Source organism: Polypterus senegalus, chromosome 8, assembly GCF_016835505.1.
Source record: "Polypterus senegalus isolate Bchr_013 chromosome 8, ASM1683550v1, whole genome shotgun sequence".
NCBI classification, from domain to species: domain Eukaryota; kingdom Metazoa; phylum Chordata; class Cladistia; order Polypteriformes; family Polypteridae; genus Polypterus; species Polypterus senegalus.
Genome location: NC_053161.1, coordinates 153,143,048 through 153,161,925, shown reverse-complemented (window position 1 = coordinate 153,161,925; position 18,878 = coordinate 153,143,048). Strand labels below are relative to the sequence as shown.

The window sequence follows — 18,878 nt, the reverse complement described above, 5'->3', positions numbered from 1 at the left end:
TCCATGTTTTAAAATTCCCAAAAAGAAGTATATCATTTTTTAGAATTTCCAAAAAAGTCAAATAAAACCAAATTGGTAGTCCATCTATCCCTGGTGTTTTTCCTCCGCTTCACATTTTAACAGCTGCTTCAACTTCTTCCATTTCAATTTCCTGACACAATATTTTCCTTTGTTCTTCTGTAAAAAAAAAAATGTATTGTCTTTTCTATTTTGTCGATATACTCATTATCGATCTTTTTTTCATACATTTCTCTATAATGAGTTAAGACTATTTTCATTATTTCCTTGCTTCCTTTTTTAATGTTTCCATTTTTTTTTTCATCATTGCCTGCTTTCCAACCCTCCCCATATTTCTCATACGAACTTTCACACGGTAAACTACATTCTTGCAAACAAATAACATCAGCCGAAGTATCTTTCAGGGGGGAAAAAACAATTCTTCTCCTCTCTTTTGTCTGGATACTCCTGACATTAATTGTTGCTATTTTTTTTTTCATTTTTTCTTCTCAGTATTTTGTTCTACCTCACCTCCTGGTTTTCCTCTATTTGCTGCTATTACATTCCTCTTTGCCTTTTTTGCCGCTTTTCTCTCAGTTTTCCACTCCTTTCATCCCTGTTGTTCAGAGAAACCCTTCCATACCTCTGGCCTCTAGATAGGAGGCAACTGCCCCCCCATTCCTGGCATTTTGCATCCCCTTCATCACCCTTCCCACAGCTACCTGGTGACAATAGGTCTGGGCCCCGTTTCTTTTGTAAAACTGGGTTGACTTGCGTCATCCCCATGTTTTCTTTCCTCTCTTCCTGCCCTGTGCTTTCTATTGCCACATGCTGAGGTGTTTGGCATAGCAATGCAGTTCCACTTAATATCTCCATAATCTCTTCGGTATAGAAAAGTATGTTTTGTGGGCACTGCTCCATTCTTCTCTCTCTACATTGCAATAATATCACTTTCTTCTCTATCTTTCCTCTGTTCTTTGTCTTCTGATCTTCTCTCATTCCTTTCTTCCATAATTAAGGCCTCTGTTTCTTCATATCTCCTCAAGTTATTCACTTATGTTTCTTCAGTCTGCACTTCCTCCTTTTCCTCCTCTGATTCCTCATCTAAGAGTACTATAACTTTGTCTCTCATATTATTTGTTTTTACAATATTGGCGTAGGAGACGGGACAATCTTTAAAGGCATGTGCTTCCTGTCCACATAAATCGCATATTATTGGTTTTCTGCACTGTCTGGTGCTGTGTCCCTCTTCTTTACAATTTCTACACTTTATCGTGTTGCAGTCTATCACTTTATGCCCCTCTTTACCCACACCTCCTACATACCTGGGGTTGGCCAGGGTAAAAAACATGTCCTCTTACAACACTAATTTGTATAACGGGGGGCAGGTGTACCACCCTATCTGTTTCGCACTCCCTCTTCAGGACTACGTCAAACTTATACAAACCATTCTTAATCCCGCCCTCATCTGTCATTTGTATGCTAGTTTTAACCTCGCAAAACTGCAATAACCAAGTAGATATATTTTGTATTTTGACCTTCTCACTATACATTACATCATTGACTTTTTTGTCTTGTCTGTCACTCAGAGGTAATATCAAAACTCTTTTCAAATGCGGGTTAATCTCCTTTTCTTTCTCTACATTTCTGACACACTTGTTATACAAGAATCTGTTCTTAAAAACCACTTCAAAAGTAGTTTTCCTAGGAAAAGCAAAAAGAAATTTGATCTTACCCAGAGTAAATCTCAACGTCTTTTGTAGCACCTCCTTGCAAAATTCTCCACAATCCATCTGCTATTCCTTCAATTCAAAACAAACCACGTTCTTCCTCTCCCTTCCATCGATGGGTAACCGTCATGCAGGTCTCTCAAAACCACAAGGCCTATGGATTAATTACAGATCACCATGACCTAAAATGCAAAGGGGGTTGAGACAGGGTTGTTAAACAGATAAAAACATCTATTTCTTGCCACTCTTCAATCACAAGCACCACAGAATAAAGTTAAGCTAAATGAAAAACTTGCATCAGAAAAGAAAATTGCAATTAAACAGCTAAACAATTTTAATAATAAATTAATTAAATCCAACAAAAACCAAACAGCCATCTAGCAACTATCTGCTAGAGGTGTAACTGGAGGTGTAATAGGTTTGGTCATCTCGCAGCACTGGCATCCCCCCACAACAGCAGCTTCCTATTCATGAGGCCTGCCTGACATCTGTCGGAATGCAGGAAGTACTACAAGTTTCTCAGCAGCCGACAGCCACGAGGCGTTCTGCCGGTGTCAAGAATTGCACACAGACCTAGGCCACTTTTCTCCCCTTCCCTTTGGGAAGCCCCAGCGTACGCTTGTCTTCTGTTTTTATACCAGTATAGGAGGAGGTGCACCGTTCCTGGAGGTACTGCAATACCAGGTCGATGCGTGGAGTGGACGGAGCAAGCCCCTATTCCATCTCCTTGTTCCAAAAATCAATTTAATATATGGTCCCCAGATAGGGGACGTATCAGATATTAAACTGATAAGAACAGATACTACACTTGATCTTAGCCAAAAGGCCGAGAAGCGATGCCACAAAAACGCCAGGCCAGCCCGCCCCACCGCTTTGTCCTCGTGTCAGCTACAGAGTAGGCATCAACCCTAACCAAATACATTCTCCCCTAAACCAACCGACCAACCAGATTTGTCCCCTCCGACCTTCCACATCCTCGTGACGATAGTGGCCCATCTCAAGTCAGGATGATCAGGGGCCCTGAAAGACCCAGCTGAATGCCCCAGGATTGGCACAAAAGCTACAACTTTGGGACATGGGCAGAAACCAGGCTGTGAATATGGCAGGAACGAGGGGAGGGGGGAGGGGACAAGCCCACAAGAAGAGACGGGCAGATGTTGATGAAAGAGGGGGGGAGGAGGAGGATGGAGATTGAGGCAGGCTGGGAAGTCGACTGAAATCAACCACCATTACCTCCACCTAAAAATCACCCATACCAAATGCACAGTACAAATAAAGTAAAAAAGGAAAGTAGGAGAAAAAAAAATGCAATGCAGATGCTGTGGTGGCAGACATCCTGCAAAACACCACACTCACACCTTTCACAGTTTAAAGATAAAAAGGAGAATGCAGGCCTCACCACTGGCTGTGAAGGAGGCCTCCGGCACAAGGGGAATAGCAGTGGTAACTGTCAGCTTGCAATAGGGCTTCATGTATTCTGGGGGGCTAAATATATATTGATGTGGGGGATATGGGGGGAGCTGCAGAAAGCTCGAGACGCAAGGGCAAACCACCTCCATTTGCCAACAGATGACTGGTAAGTGCAAAAGGAAGGACCAGACACGTTATCCTGGACTTAGCGAAGGAGGAAGCTTGGGCAACAGTGGCACAGAGTGCCCAGCTCTGATCTGATACCAATATACCTACTGCCACCACAAAACACTTAAGCTGAGGAGTCACCCAACAAACACGAGCAGCGTAACGAGTCAGCTCTGTCCTGTACCTTAAATGAAAACTGCGAGCGTGTGCCACCCTCCTCCAATTAATCCATTTTGTCTAATCTCTACAGGCTTCCACCATGGGCAGATACCGAGACACCACCAAACACTCCTGGCCTGCCCGTGCAAGCATTGCCCACGGACACAGCCACGCCCCACAAGGGTTCAGCAATGCACACAACAACAGGCGTCATCTGCCAAGCGCGACCAAGGGCACTTATCTGCTGAACCAGTACGAAGCAGCACACCACCACCACCACAGGATGCTTTCTAGAAGGCCTATGGATTCATTACAGATCACCATGACCTAAAACGCAAAGGGAGTTGAGACAGGGTTGTTAAACAGATAAAATAATCTATTTCATGCCACTCTTCAATCACAAGCTCCACAGATTGAAGTTAAGCTAAATGAACAACTTGCATCAGAAAAGAAAATTGCAATTAAACAGCTAAACAATTACAATAATAAATTAATTAAATCCAACAAAAACCAAACAGCCATCTAGCAACTATTTGTGTGATTGGGGTGTCATAGGTTTGGTCATCTCACAGCACTGGCATCCTTCCCACAATAGCAGCTTCCTAATCATGAGGCTTGCCGAACATCTGTTGGAAAGCAGGAAGTACTACAAGTTTCTCGGCAGCCGACAGCCACGAGGCGTTCAGCCGATGTCAAGAATTTTCCACACAGACCTAAGCTACAATTTGTCCCCTTCCCTTTGGGAAGTCTCTTTTTCTACAACTAGCCAGGCCCCAAAGGGACGCTTATCTTCTGTTTTTACACCGGTATAGGAAGAGGTGCACCGTTCCTGGAGGTACTGCAAATACCATGTCGATGCGTGGAGTGGACAGAGGAAGCCCCTATTCCATCTCCTTGTTCCAAAAATCAATTTAATATATGGTCATCAGATAGGGGACATATCAGATATTTTTTAATCTAAAATCCATTACTTAGAACAAATACTATGTTGCTTATCCCTTCCAGTTTCATTTAATTTTTCATTTCAGCGTTTTAGCTTTGAGCACACACGCAAAGTCTGGCCAATTTGCAAATTCACTCTAACCCATCACCATTTCACCACCGTGACACAATTTGTTTCGTTTACCCACCACCGTTTACATTTTATATTAAAGGTCTTTACTTTTATCTTATGAACATTTGTTCCTTTCAACTTCTTTTATCCTCCAGTACTTCTTTTTCACATTTCTGTAACAGTCTTTGTATCATTATTTCCTTATTATATATCACAAATTTGTTTCTCCACCACCACATATTTTCTTTTATGATGCTAATCATTTTCCATTGTCTTATTGACATTTTTTCATTTAGCTCCTTTCCCATTAATCCATATTATACACTATATAAATAAAATGTATTATTATGATCACTAGTTATTATTATTATTTCTTTTGTAATTTCTTCAAAACCTAAGTTCCCATTACATTCCCATCCCACACATCGCCACACATTTTGTGCACATCTACAGTTCCAGAATACATGCGCTGCTGTCTCCACTTCTAAACAGTTGTCTCTTGGACACATCGGACTTTTAATTACTCTCCTTTTATACACGACTGTATTCGTTGGTAAAATTTCATTTACTGCCATCCACCCCAAGTCTCTCTATTTGTTAATTCTTTATCGGGCGTTTGTTGCCACACTTTTAATTGCTCTGAATTTTCATCAGTTTCCTCTTTTCCTATGTATTTCTTTAAATCTTTTTTCTTTCCCCACATTTTAGGATCCCCTCCATCCCATGCATACTTTTTTAAACATTTTACTATTATCTTATAGTGTGTAGGCGTGTTGAATGCGATGGGTCTGTTATTAGTTGTTTTTAGCAGTTTTGCTTTCCTTAGTTCAGTCCCTAGTAGATCTCATCATATCTGCTAATTTTCCTCTTTTATTTATTGCCATATTCACAACTGTTGCTGTATGTTTTAGTTCCAGCTCCTTTTCAATATTTGGAAAACATTTGCCTCCATTTTCTTTGCTCTTCATTACCTTTTTTCTAGCCAGTTTTTTACACTTTGAACCCCATAAAACATAAAACAAGTTCTTATGATCTTTTTAGCATTTTCTTTGGGGGTGAAAACAGTTGCTAAATATGACAATTTTGGTAAGACAATTGTCTTAACAAGCAATATTTTCCCTTCCATTGTCAGCTTTCTCAAGCTCCAGAACCATGTTTTTTTTATTGATCTGTTTAAGCATTCCTTTCCATTCCCTTCTTTCTGTACGGACATCTCCAAAAGTAATTCCAAGTACTTTCACTTTATCCGCATGTCTTATCTTTTCTTTTGGGGTTTCCTTCCATTTTCCCCAAAGCACACATTCGCGTATTTTTAAATTTAAATTTGACCCTGAGGCCCTACAAAAACTTTCATTGTGCTCAATTAAATGTTTTACGATCCATGCATCCCTTATCATCACTGTAGCATCATCCATATAGGCAAACACTTTAATCTGCTGCCCTCCACTTCCCGGAATTTCAATTCTTCTTATGTTGTTGTCGCTTCTGATCATATTCAGCAATGGCTCAATGCTCAACACGAACAGCACTGTTGACAATGGATATCCTTGCCTTACTCCACACTCCACTTTTATTTCCTCTGTCAACCTATTGTTTACTTTTATTTTACTTCCTATTCCGTTATGTACCACCTTTAGCCATCCCACAAATTCTTCTGGAACTCCCAATTTTTGTATTATTCTCCACATATAGTTATATGCGACCATATCAAAGGCTTTTTCCAGATCTAAATTGATTAGCCCCACATCCAAATTTTTTTTCTTCATTAAGTTAATACAATCTCTTATCACAAAAAATTATCTGCAGCGCTCCACTCCTGAACCACACATGCCTGCTCTTCTTTTATTATATCATCAATATGTTCTTTTAGTTGGTTTGCCAAGAAGCTTGTCAATATTTTATAGTCCTGGCAAAGCAGTGTAATTGGTCTCCAATTTTTTTAAATCATTCTTCTCGTCCTGCTTGGGAATAAGCATTATTACTCCACTTTTCATCGTGCTTGTCATTTCTCCATGTTTTAAAATTCCCAAAAAGAAGTATATCATTTTTTAGAATTTCCAAAAAAGTCAAATAAAACCAAATTGGTAGTCCATCTATCCCTGGTGCTTTTCCTCCGCTTCACATTTTAACAGCTGCTTCAACTTCTTCCATTTCAATTTCCTGACACAATATTTTCCTTTGTTCTTCTGTAAAAAAAAAAAAAAAATGTATTGTCTTTTCTATTTTGTCGATATACTCATTATCGATCTTTTTTTCATACATTTCTCTATAATGAGTTAAGACTATTTTCATTATTTCCTTGCTTCCTTTTTTAATGTTTCCATTTTTTTTTTCATCATTGCCTGCTTTCCAACCCTCCCCATATTTCTCATACGAACTTTCACACGGTAAACTACATTCTTGCAAACAAATAACATCAGCCGAAGTATCTTTCAGGGGGGAAAAAACAATTCTTCTCCTCTCTTTTGTCTGGATACTCCTGACATTAATTGTTGCTATTTTTTTTTTCATTTTTTCTTCTCAGTATTTTGTTCTACCTCACCTCCTGGTTTTCCTCTATTTGCTGCTATTACATTCCTCTTTGCCTTTTTTGCCGCTTTTCTCTCAGTTTTCCACTCCTTTCATCCCTGTTGTTCAGAGAAACCCTTCCATACCTCTGGCCTCTAGATAGGAGGCAACTGCCCCCCCATTCCTGGCATTTTGCATCCCCTTCATCACCCTTCCCACAGCTACCTGGTGACAATAGGTCTGGGCCCCGTTTCTTTTGTAAACTGGGTTGACTTGCGTCATCCCCATGTTTTCTTTCCTCTCTTCCTGCCCTGTGCTTTCTATTGCCACATGCTGAGGTGTTTGGCATAGCAATGCAGTTCCACTTAATATCTCCATAATCTCTTCGGTATAGAAAAGTATGTTTTGTGAGCACTGCTCCATTCTTCTCTCTCTACATTGCAATAATATCACTTTCTTCTCTATCTTTCCTCTGTTCTTTGTCTTCTGATCTTCTCTCATTCCTTTCTTCCATAATTAAGGCCTCTGTTTCTTCATATCTCCTCAAGTTATTCACTTATGTTTCTTCAGTCTGCACTTCCTCCTTTTCCTCCTCTGATTCCTCATCTAAGAGTACTATAACTTTGTCTCTCATATTATTTGTTTTTACAATATTGGCGTAGGAGACGGGACAATCTTTAAAGGCATGTGCTTCCTGTCCACATAAATCGCATATTATTGGTTTTCTGCACTGTCTGGTGCTGTGTCCCTCTTCTTTACAATTTCTACACTTTATCGTGTTGCAGTCTATCACTTTATGCCCCTCTTTACCCACACCTCCTACATACCTGGGGTTGGCCAGGGTAAAAAACATGTCCTCTTACAACACTAATTTGTATAACGGGGGGCAGGTGTACCACCCTATCTGTTTCGCACTCCCTCTTCAGGACTACGTCAAACTTATACAAACCATTCTTAATCCCGCCTCATCTGTCATTTGTATGCTAGTTTTAACCTCGCAAAACTGCAATAACCAAGTAGATATATTTTGTATTTTGACCTTCTCACTATACATTACATCATTGACTTTTTTGTCTTGTCTGTCACTCAGAGGTAATATCAAAACTCTTTTCAAATGCGGGTTAATCTCCTTTTCTTTCTCTACATTTCTGACACACTTGTTATACAAGAATCTGTTCTTAAAAACCACTTCAAAAGTAGTTTTCCTAGGAAAAGCAAAAAGAAATTTGATCTTACCCAGAGTAAATCTCAACGTCTTTTGTAGCACCTCCTTGCAAAATTCTCCACAATCCATCTGCTATTCCTTCAATTCAAAACAAACCACGTTCTTCCTCTCCCTTCCATCGATGGGTAACCGTCATGCAGGTCTCTCAAAACCACAAGGCCTATGGATTCATTACAGATCACCATGACCTAAAATGCAAAGGGGGTTGAGACAGGGTTGTTAAACAGATAAAAACATCTATTTCTTGCCACTCTTCAATCACAAGCACCACAGAATAAAGTTAAGCTAAATGAAAACTTGCATCAGAAAAGAAAATTGCAATTAAACAGCTAAACAATTTTAATAATAAATTAATTAAATCCAACAAAAACCAAACAGCCATCTAGCAACTATCTGCTAGAGGTGTAACTGGAGGTGTAATAGGTTTGGTCATCTCGCAGCACTGGCATCCCCCCACAACAGCAGCTTCCTATTCATGAGGCCTGCCTGACATCTGTCGGAATGCAGGAAGTACTACAAGTTTCTCAGCAGCCGACAGCCACGAGGCGTTCTGCCGGTGTCAAGAATTGCACACAGACCTAGGCCACTTTTCTCCCCTTCCCTTTGGGAAGCCCCAGCGTACGCTTGTCTTCTGTTTTTATACCAGTATAGGAGGAGGTGCACCGTTCCTGGAGGTACTGCAATACCAGGTCGATGCGTGGAGTGGACGGAGCAAGCCCCTATTCCATCTCCTTGTTCCAAAAATCAATTTAATATATGGTCCCCAGATAGGGGACGTATCAGATATTAAACTGATAAGAACAGATTTTTTGAAAAAATATACTTTATTTACATATATGTTTGGGTAATATATATAAAACACAGTCTAATAGTCTTACAATCTATACCAATCTACAATTCAAACAGAGATGACTGTATTCAGCTATAGACTGATACAGTCTTTCACTATACATTACCTACAACACCTTATTTACATATACAAGGGTAATTTGTATATAAAAATCACAATCTTTACAATCTTACATGCCATATTAAGTGTTTTGTCAATAACATTCGGTTATTTTCCATTACATTCAATACAGTGTTCCACATTCTGTTACTATTTACAAGTTATTGCAGTCTCGACTTGGTCCCCGTCCCTGAAAGCTTGTCCTCAAAGAGGGGGCTTTGCCGAAGGCTGCAGTAAACCAAAGGTTACATTAATAAACCTCTTGGAGGGCGAGGTGGTCTTGCATATCCTCAGTTCTTCAAGGAGTCCAGGATAGAATAGTCTTTGAGGAGGCTGCGGATGTATCTGCAGCAGTCCTGGATTGTCATCCTTTCCCTCCTGAGGACGAGGCGGTTCCTGGCGACCCATAGAGCGTCCTTCACGCAGCACATGAGACGCCATGCCTCCTCGGTGGCTTCCAGTGAGTGGGTACCCGGGAAAAGTCCATAGAGCACCGAATGGTGCGAAAGATTGTCTCTGGGTACCGACTCTTCCAATTCCTCTTCCAGGGCGTCAAAGAGTGACTGTGCCACTGGGCATTCCCAGAAGAGGTGCAGTGCGTCTTCTTCCCGCTGGATGCACCACGGGCAGTGTCTGTATCTGCACAGATTTCTGGCATGCATGAACGCGGAGAGGCAGTCCCCCCCGCACAGCCATCCACGCCAGATCCCTGTGCCTGTTTGTCAGTTCTTTGGAGGCTATGTTCTCCCAGACCACCGTGGCTGTCGCTGATGGTAGGGTTCCGATAGGCTCCGTCGTGTCTTTGGCTCTGATGAGCTTGTAGATGGTTTTCGGTTTCCACAGGTCCGGTTTGACTCCCTGAAGTCCGTGTTCGTTACGGCGGACAACATCCGTGTAGAACCATGGAGTGTCCCAGTTGTAAGGGTAGGAGCTGTCCCACTTGTCCCAGCCGAGTCTCTTCCAGACTGGCAGGAGGAAGAAGCGGGACATGGCGTTTCCGGACGATCCGCTGCTGTACTCCGTCAGTGTCCTGCGGATGCAGTTGCAGGCAAAGAAGGCCCTGAGCAGGGTGGGGATGTCGGGCATGCCTTTCCCACCCTTTCGGGTTCTTTGTACATGACTGCCCGCTTGACTCTGTCCATCTTGGAGCCCCAGATGAAGTGAAAGACTGCCCTGGTGATGGCTCTGCAGACGGTGGCGAGGGGTGGCCATGCCTGGGCCGGGTACTGCAGGACCGGGAGGATCTCATTCCGCAGCACCAGCGCTTTGCCTTCCACGGTGAGGTCCCTGAGGCTCCAGAGCCCGATCTTCTGTCTGACTTTGGCCAGTCTCGTCCCACGTCTTCAGGGCCGCTCCTCTCCGCCGAACCAGCTGCCCAGGATCTTGATGGAGTCCGTCTGATGGTGAAGGGAGGGTGGCGGAGGGTGTCAGGTGCCATTCCCCGAGGAGCATCGCCTCTGACTTCCCGCAGTTGACCTTTGCTCCCGAAGCAAGTCCAAGTCTTCGCAGAGATCTCCGCCAGCGCCGTCATCGATCTCTGGTCAGCGCAGATCACGGTGACGTCGTCCATGTAGAGGGAGCATCTGATCTCTCCTGTCCGGTCCCGTGCGGTGATCCCTCTGATCTCCGGTCTTCCTCTGATCCGTCCGCCAGGAGCTCTATACAACAGACAAAGAGAAGAGGGAGAGAGGGCAGCCTTGTCTGACCCCGGACAGGACCGGAAGGGGTCAGTTTTCCAGCCGTTCACCAGCACCATGCTGGAGATGTCTCGGTACATCAGGCTGATGTACGAACAGAACGTGTCGCCCATTCCGAGACCTCGCAGAGCCTTGATCATGAACTCGTGGGACACCCGGTCGAAGGCTTTCTCTTGATCTAGGCTGACCAAGGCCGGTGATGCGGCGTTCCTTCACGTAGTGCACCGAGTCCCTGATCATGGCCAAGCTGTCGGCGATCCTGCGTCCGGGGATGCCGCAGGTCTGGTCTGGGTGGACGACCTGTCCGATCACCTTTTTTAGCCGGTTGGCTATCACCTTGGCCAGGATCTTGTAGTCCACGTTCAGGAGGGTGATGGGCGCCAATTCCTCAGCTCGCATCTCTCTCCCTTCTGTTTGTACAAGATCGTGATCATTCCTTCTCTCAACGACGGAGGCATTCTGCCCTCCGCCACCATCTCCCGGTAGAGCTCCAGCAGGTCCGGGCCGATGAGGTCCCACAGCGACGTACACTTCGGCTGGTAGTCCGTCACTGCCCGGGGTCCTGCCGGCCCTGAAGGATCTGGCGGCAGAGTGCAGCTCCCCCAGCGTCAAGGGTGCGTTCAGAGCAGACTCACCTGTGGGATCCAAGGTTTTGTTAATACCTGTTAGGAACCGGTCGGTTGCGTCTGCTTCGTCGTCTTTGGGGAGTAGAGGCTGCTGTAGTAGTCCCGGACCACTCCCATCACTGCCTCCTTTCCCGTTTTGACGACCCCTCCATCGTCTCGCAGTTCTCTCAGGGGAGTGTGGCCGGAGTGGAGTTTCCTAAAGAAAAAGGAGTTACACTTCTCACCTTTCTCCAGGTTCTCCACTTTGGATCGAAAGACAATGCGTTTGGATTCCTCCTCAAAGTGCCTCCTCAGGCTCTCCTTGGTCTCCTCCAACTCACGTCTCACGTCCCAGCCGCACTGGTGAAGCTCTTGCAGGGACCACAGCTCCTTCTGCAGTCTGCAGAATTCCCTTTGCCGTTGGCACGCCTGCCGTCTTCCTTTGGCCTGAAAGAAACTGCGGAGTTTAACTTTAATAAATTCCCACCAATCGCTTACTTTCTGGAAGTGGCATTTCTCTTCCTTCCAAGCGACGTAAGCGGTCCTTAGCTCCTGCATGACGTCTTCCCTTTCCAGGAGGCTACAATTCAGTTTCCACGACCCCGGGCCATGCGGAAGGCTTTGGCCGAGGGATCCCTGGAAGTGAACCGCCCTGTGGTCTGAGAAGAAGCACGGGACCAATGTGTACTTCTCGGCTGTCACTGCTCTGGAGACGAAGACAAAGTCGATCCGGGAGCGGGTCGAGCCATCAGACCGGCTCCAGGTGTAGTTGGCTGAGCCTGCCCGGTAGTCCCCGCCGCGTCCGACAGGAAGCTTCTGTCACCATCTCCTGAGCAGCCTGGATGTGGTGTCCAGTCTGGTGGATGTGCCTGAGCTGCGCCCGTCCTCCTCCAGGGGGCAGTTGAAGTCCCCGGCCATCACCACCGCCCTGGAAGTGGCGAGATGGGGCCGCAGGGTCTGGAAAAGCTCCAAGCGCTCGTTCTTCCCAGGGGGTGCATACACGCAGATGAGCCGGACAGGCTCCCCCGCCCACGATCCGTCGACGACCAGCAGCCGGCCGCAGACGAGCTCCCGGACGGAGTCCAACGTGAACCGGTTCCCCCTGACAAGGACGGCGATCCCCGCTGCCTTGTTGTCACCACCTCCCGACCAGTAGGAAGGACCGTGAGACCACTGTTTGCCCAGGTGGCGGTAGTTTCTGGAGGGTGGGAGGGCACACTCCTGCAGCATGTACACATCACAGTTCTGAGCGGACAGGAAGGTCATCACCGTCTGTCTCCTCAGTTTGTCCTTGATGCTCCTCACGTTGATGGAAAATAAAGAAAGAGTAGCCATCATGGGGAGTAAAATGGAGAGGTTAGTGTGGGCCAGGAGCCCCTAGTCGTCGCCTCGGTCAGGCGGGACTTCGGGTCTGCCGGCCCCGGGGTCCTCGATCTGAAGCAGCCGGTTGATCTGTGCCAGGTTGTCCATGTCGTTGTGGGTAGGCTGGAAGTTTAGAGCTGCTTCGAGAAACAGCTCCTCTTCCATCTGGGTCTCCTCGTCTTCTTGCTGTGGGCATTCAGATGGGGGCTCTGCTGTCTTCTTCCTTCTCTGGTCCTCCTCTGGGCTGTTTGGACTTCTCCTCTTCCTTGTCCGATTCCCTGTAGGTGCGACGAGAGGGGGAAAGTCCTCCGGGTTGAGGGTGAGTGAGGGGGGTGGATGTGAGGGCTCTGAAGTAGCATGGGAGGGGGGAGCTGCCTCAGGGTTGGAAGGAGGGAGGGTCGAGGGGGGAGGGGTGGAGTTCTTTGTCTTTCCTCCTTTGTCCTTTTTCTTGATTACCTGTGCTGCGCCCGGTGCTGCAGGGGGGGACTTCAGTTTCTGCTTCCTATCGGCAGGCAGATTGGGTTTTGATCCTCCTGTGTGCACAGTGTTTGAGGTCACAGCGGCGTAGGACTTCTGTCTCTGAGGGCAGTCTTTGTACACATGGCTGGTCTGTCCGCAGAGGTTGCAGGTCTTTTTCCTGGGACAGTCTTTCGTCTCGTGGCCAGTCACCCGGCAGTTCCTGCAAGCGGCCTCCTTGCAGTCCTTCAGCACGTGGCCCATCGCTCCGCATCTCCTGCAGGATTTTGGCTGGTCAGGGTAGTGCAGGATTGCCGCCGAGTTTCCCAAGGAGAAGCTCTGCGGTAGGTGCTGGAGGCCGTTTGGAGAGGCGTTGTCCTTCCACAACCTGACGATGACCGACCACTTACCCGTCCAGAAGCCATTCCCGTCCTGAATCTGGGTGGGTTCCCTCACCACGGTGCAGAAGCGCTTCAGGAACGTGGAGATGTCCTTGCCAGGCGTATGGGGATTCCTCATGGCAATCGTCACTCTCCTTTCCTCTCTCTGTATGGGGCAATTCCCCACAAAGCGAGCAAAGGGGGAGTCCGGCACTGCATTCTGGACCATTTCCCAGTAGCGCTTGCAGACCGCAATAGAGGCAAACGTAACATAGAAGAGGCCCAGAGCGAATGACTGTATGCTCAATGTATCTGCTCTGGAGAATCCCTGCTCCATGACCATTTTCTTCCCAAAGGTCTCTGCACTCATTTCAGGGATCCTTCCCTCCACCTCCTTGAGCCTCAGCACCACCGTCTGCTTCATCCAGGGTTCCAGAGCCGGGGGGCCATCCTGGAACTTTCGGGCTGGGGTCAGGTGAGCTGCGGCCTGGGATGTAGAGGGGCCAGAAGAGGGCTGATCTTCCAGGCTGGGAGTAGCTGCCTTCCTCTTTCCCAGCTTCTCGGAGATCTTCCTAGCGGGGCAGAAGCGGAGGTAGGAGCAAGTGCTGAAGCAGGAGCATCAGCAGAAACTGGAGCCAGGGTTGCAGAATCCATTCTTGGTCTTTTCGTAGTCTTTTCTTCTTTCCAGATGGAGGTCGTCTGCAGATGAGAGATGACTCTTTCCAAAAGATATCAGCTCTCTTCTTGGTGTGCGGAGCTATGCAAATGATCCTCCTCAAACTTCTATCTTCTTCTTTTTTTCCTTTCTGTTTTCTTGGTTTCAAATTCTAGAAACTTTGTAAAAAGCGGTGGACTCAGCCAACCTACTTTCACTCAGAATCAAGAATTCAATAGCCGTAAAAACAGCTCTTGTGCTTCCTTACTGACTTTGAGAGCAGAGCTTCAATCGCCGTCAAAAGGAATTATATCGCAAACAAGATCCCAATGGAAAAATCAAGCAGTTCTCCACTCTGATAAGAACAGATACTACACTTGATCTTAGCCAAAAGGCCGAGAAGCGATGCCACAAAAACGCCAGGCCAGCCCGCCCCACCGCTTTGTCCTCGTGTCAGCTACAGAGTAGGCATCAACCCTAACCAAATACATTCTCCCCTAAACCAACCGACCAACCAGATTTGTCCCCTCCGACCTTCCACATCCTCGTGACGATAGTGGCCCATCTCAAGTCAGGATGATCAGGGGCCCTGAAAGACCCAGCTGAATGCCCCAGGATTGGCACAAAAGCTACAACTTTGGGACATGGGCAGAAACCAGGCTGTGAATATGGCAGGAACGAGGGGAGGGGGGAGGGGACAAGCCCACAAGAAGAGACGGGCAGATGTTGATGAAAGAGGGGGGGAGGAGGAGGATGGAGATTGAGGCAGGCTGGGAAGTCGACTGAAATCAACCACCATTACCTCCACCTAAAAATCACCCATACCAAATGCACAGTACAAATAAAGTAAAAAAGGAAAGTAGGAGAAAAAAAAATGCAATGCAGATGCTGTGGTGGCAGACATCCTGCAAAACACCACACTCACACCTTTCACAGTTTAAAGATAAAAAGGAGAATGCAGGCCTCACCACTGGCTGTGAAGGAGGCCTCCGGCACAAGGGGAATAGCAGTGGTAACTGTCAGCTTGCAATAGGGCTTCATGTATTCTGGGGGGCTAAATATATATTGATGTGGGGGATATGGGGGGAGCTGCAGAAAGCTCGAGACTAAGGGCAAACCACCTCCATTTGCCAACAGATGACTGGTAAGTGCAAAAGGAAGGACCAGACACGTTATCCTGGACTTAGCGAAGGAGGAAGCTTGGGCAACAGTGGCACAGAGTGCCCAGCTCTGATCTGATACCAATATACCTACTGCCACCACAAAACACTTAAGCTGAGGAGTCACCCAACAAACACGAGCAGCGTAACGAGTCAGCTCTGTCCTGTACCTTAAATGAAAACTGCGAGCGTGTGCCACCCTCCTCCAATTAATCCATTTTGTCTAATCTCTACAGGCTTCCACCATGGGCGCAGATACCGAGACACCACCAAACACTCCTGGCCTGCCCGTGCAAGCATTGCCCACGGACACAGCCACGCCCCACAAGGGTTCAGCAATGCACACAACAACAGGCGTCATCTGCCAAGCGCGACCAAGGGCACTTATCTGCTGAACCAGTACGAAGCAGCACACCACCACCACCACAGGATGCTTTCTAGAAGGCCTATGGATTCATTACAGATCACCATGACCTAAAACGCAAAGGGAGTTGAGACAGGGTTGTTAAACAGATAAAAATAATCTATTTCATGCCACTCTTCAATCACAAGCTCCACAGATTGAAGTTAAGCTAAATGAACAACTTGCATCAGAAAAGAAAATTGCAATTAAACAGCTAAACAATTACAATAATAAATTAATTAAATCCAACAAAAACCAAACAGCCATCTAGCAACTATTTGTGTGATTGGGGGTGTCATAGGTTTGGTCATCTCACAGCACTGGCATCCTTCCCACAATAGCAGCTTCCTAATCATGAGGCTTGCCGAACATCTGTTGGAAAGCAGGAAGTACTACAAGTTTCTCGGCAGCCGACAGCCACGAGGCGTTCAGCCGATGTCAAGAATTTTCCACACAGACCTAAGCTACAATTTGTCCCCTTCCCTTTGGGAAGTCTCTTTTTCTACAACTAGCCAGGCCCCAAAGGGACGCTTATCTTCTGTTTTTACACCGGTATAGGAAGAGGTGCACCGTTCCTGGAGGTACTGCAAATACCATGTCGATGCGTGGAGTGGACAGAGGAAGCCCTATTCCATCTCCTTGTTCCAAAAATCAATTTAATATATGGTCATCAGATAGGGGACATATCAGATATTTTTTTTTAATCTAAAATCCATTACTTAGAACAAATACTATGTTGCTTATCCCCTTCCAGTTTCATTTAATTTTTCATTTCAGCGTTTTAGCTTTGAGCACACACGCAAAGTCTGGCCAATTTGCAAATTCACTCTAACCCATCACCATTTCACCACCGTGACACAATTTGTTTCGTTTACCCACCACCGTTTACATTTTATATTAAAGGTCTTTACTTTTATCTTATGAACATTTGTTCCTTTCAACTTCTTTTATCCTCCAGTACTTCTTTTTCACATTTCTGTAACAGTCTTTGTATCATTATTTCCTTATTATATATCACAAATTTGTTTCTCCACCACCACATATTTTCTTTTATGATGCTAATCATTTTCCATTGTCTTATTGACATTTTTTCATTTAGCTCCTTTCCCATTAATCCATATTATACACTATATAAATAAAATGTATTATTATGATCACTAGTTATTATTATTATTTCTTTTGTAATTTCTTCAAAACCTAAGTTCCCATTACATTCCCATCCCACACATCGCCACACATTTTGTGCACATCTACAGTTCCAGAATACATGCGCTGCTGTCTCCACTTCTAAACAGTTGTCTCTTGGACACATCGGACTTTTAATTACTCTCCTTTTATACGACTGTATTCGTTGGTAAAATTTCATTTACTGCCATCCACCCCAAGTCTCTCTATTTGTTAATTCTTTATCGGGCGTTTGTTGCCACACTTTTAATTGCTCTGAATTTTCATCAGTTTCCTCTTTTCCTATGTATTTCTTTAAATCTTTTTTCTTTCCCCACATTTTAGGATCCCCTCCATCCCATGCATACTTTTTTAAACATTTTACTATTATCTTATAGTGTGTAGGCGTGTTGAATGCGATGGGTCTGTTATTAGTTGTTTTTAGCAGTTTTGCTTTCCTTAGTTCAGTCCCTAGTAGATCTCATCATATCTGCTAATTTTCCTCTTTTATTTATTGCCATATTCACAACTGTTGCTGTATGTTTTAGTTCCAGCTCCTTTTCAATATTTGGAAAACATTTGCCTCCATTTTCTTTGCTCTTCATTACCTTTTTTCTAGCCAGTTTTTTACACTTTGAACCCCATAAAAACATAAAACAAGTTCTTATGATCTTTTTTAGCATTTTCTTTGGGGGGTGAAAAACAGTTGCTAAATATGACAATTTTGGTAAGACAATTGTCTTAACAAGCAATATTTTCCCTTCCATTGTCAGCTTTCTCAAGCTCCAGAACCATGTTTTTTTTATTGATCTGTTTAAGCATTCCTTTCCATTCCCTTCTTTCTGTACGGACATCTCCAAAAGTAATTCCAAGTACTTTCACTTTATCCGCATGTCTTATCTTTTCTTTTGGGGTTTCCTTCCATTTTCCCCAAAGCACACATTCGCGTATTTTTAAATTTAAATTTGACCCTGAGGCCCTACAAAAACTTTCATTGTGCTCAATTAAATGTTTTACGATCCATGCATCCCTTATCATCACTGTAGCATCATCCATATAGGCAAACACTTTAATCTGCTGCCCTCCACTTCCCGGAATTTCAATTCTTCTTATGTTGTTGTCGCTTCTGATCATATTCAGCAATGGCTCAATGCTCAACACGAACAGCACTGTTGACAATGGATATCCTTGCCTTACTCCACACTCCACTTTTATTTCCTCTGTCAACCTATTGTTTACTTTTATTTTACTTCCTATTCCGTTATGTACCACCTTTAGCCATGCCACAAATTCTTCTGGAACTCCCATTTTTTGTATTATTCTCCACATATAGTTATGTGCGACCATATCAAAGGCCTTTTCCAGATCTAAATTGATTAGCCCCACATCCAAATTTTTTTTCTTCATTAAGTTAATACAATCTCTTATCACAAAAAATTATCTGCAGCGCTCCACTCCTGAACCACACATGCCTGCTCTTCTTTTATTATATCATCAATATGTTCTTTTAGTTGGTTTGCCAAGAAGCTTGTCAATATTTTATAGTCCTGGCAAAGCAGTGTAATTGGTCTCCAATTTTTTTAAATCATTCTTCTCGTCCTGCTTGGGAATAAGCATTATTACTCCACTTTTCATCGTGCTTGTCATTTCTCCATGTTTTAAAATTCCCAAAAAGAAGTATATCATTTTTTAGAATTTCCAAAAAAGTCAAATAAAACCAAATTGGTAGTCCATCTATCCCTGGTGCTTTTCCTCCGCTTCACATTTTAACAGCTGCTTCAACTTCTTCCATTTCA

General features: G+C 44.8%; 1 long non-coding RNA gene, 2 other non-coding genes and 3 pseudogenes across 4 annotated transcripts; all 6 read right to left on the bottom strand.

The window, feature by feature from the left end:
* Positions 1–6: 6 nt before the first annotated feature.
* On the bottom strand, positions 7–8,999 carry LOC120534417. 2 transcript variants are annotated; one of them, XR_005634737.1, is made up of 4 exons: positions 8,830–8,999; positions 8,263–8,439; positions 1,733–1,909; positions 7–177 (listed from the first exon to the last, which is right to left on the bottom strand). It is a non-coding gene; the product is annotated as an uncharacterized LOC120534417 (long non-coding RNA). The 2 variants fall into 2 exon arrangements; XR_005634738.1 differs by having other exon boundaries at positions 8,895–8,999.
* Positions 2,375–2,565, bottom strand: LOC120534797. The gene has a single exon (XR_005634804.1). It is a non-coding gene; the product is annotated as a U2 spliceosomal RNA (small nuclear RNA).
* LOC120534785 lies at positions 4,278–4,446 on the bottom strand (annotated as a pseudogene).
* LOC120534800 lies at positions 8,904–9,087 on the bottom strand. Its single transcript, XR_005634807.1, has one exon. It is a non-coding gene; the product is annotated as a U2 spliceosomal RNA (small nuclear RNA).
* A 5,549-nt stretch (positions 9,088–14,636) lies between these two features.
* LOC120534779 lies at positions 14,637–14,762 on the bottom strand (annotated as a pseudogene).
* A 1,715-nt stretch (positions 14,763–16,477) lies between these two features.
* LOC120534789 lies at positions 16,478–16,648 on the bottom strand (annotated as a pseudogene).
* Positions 16,649–18,878: the final 2,230 nt, after the last annotated feature.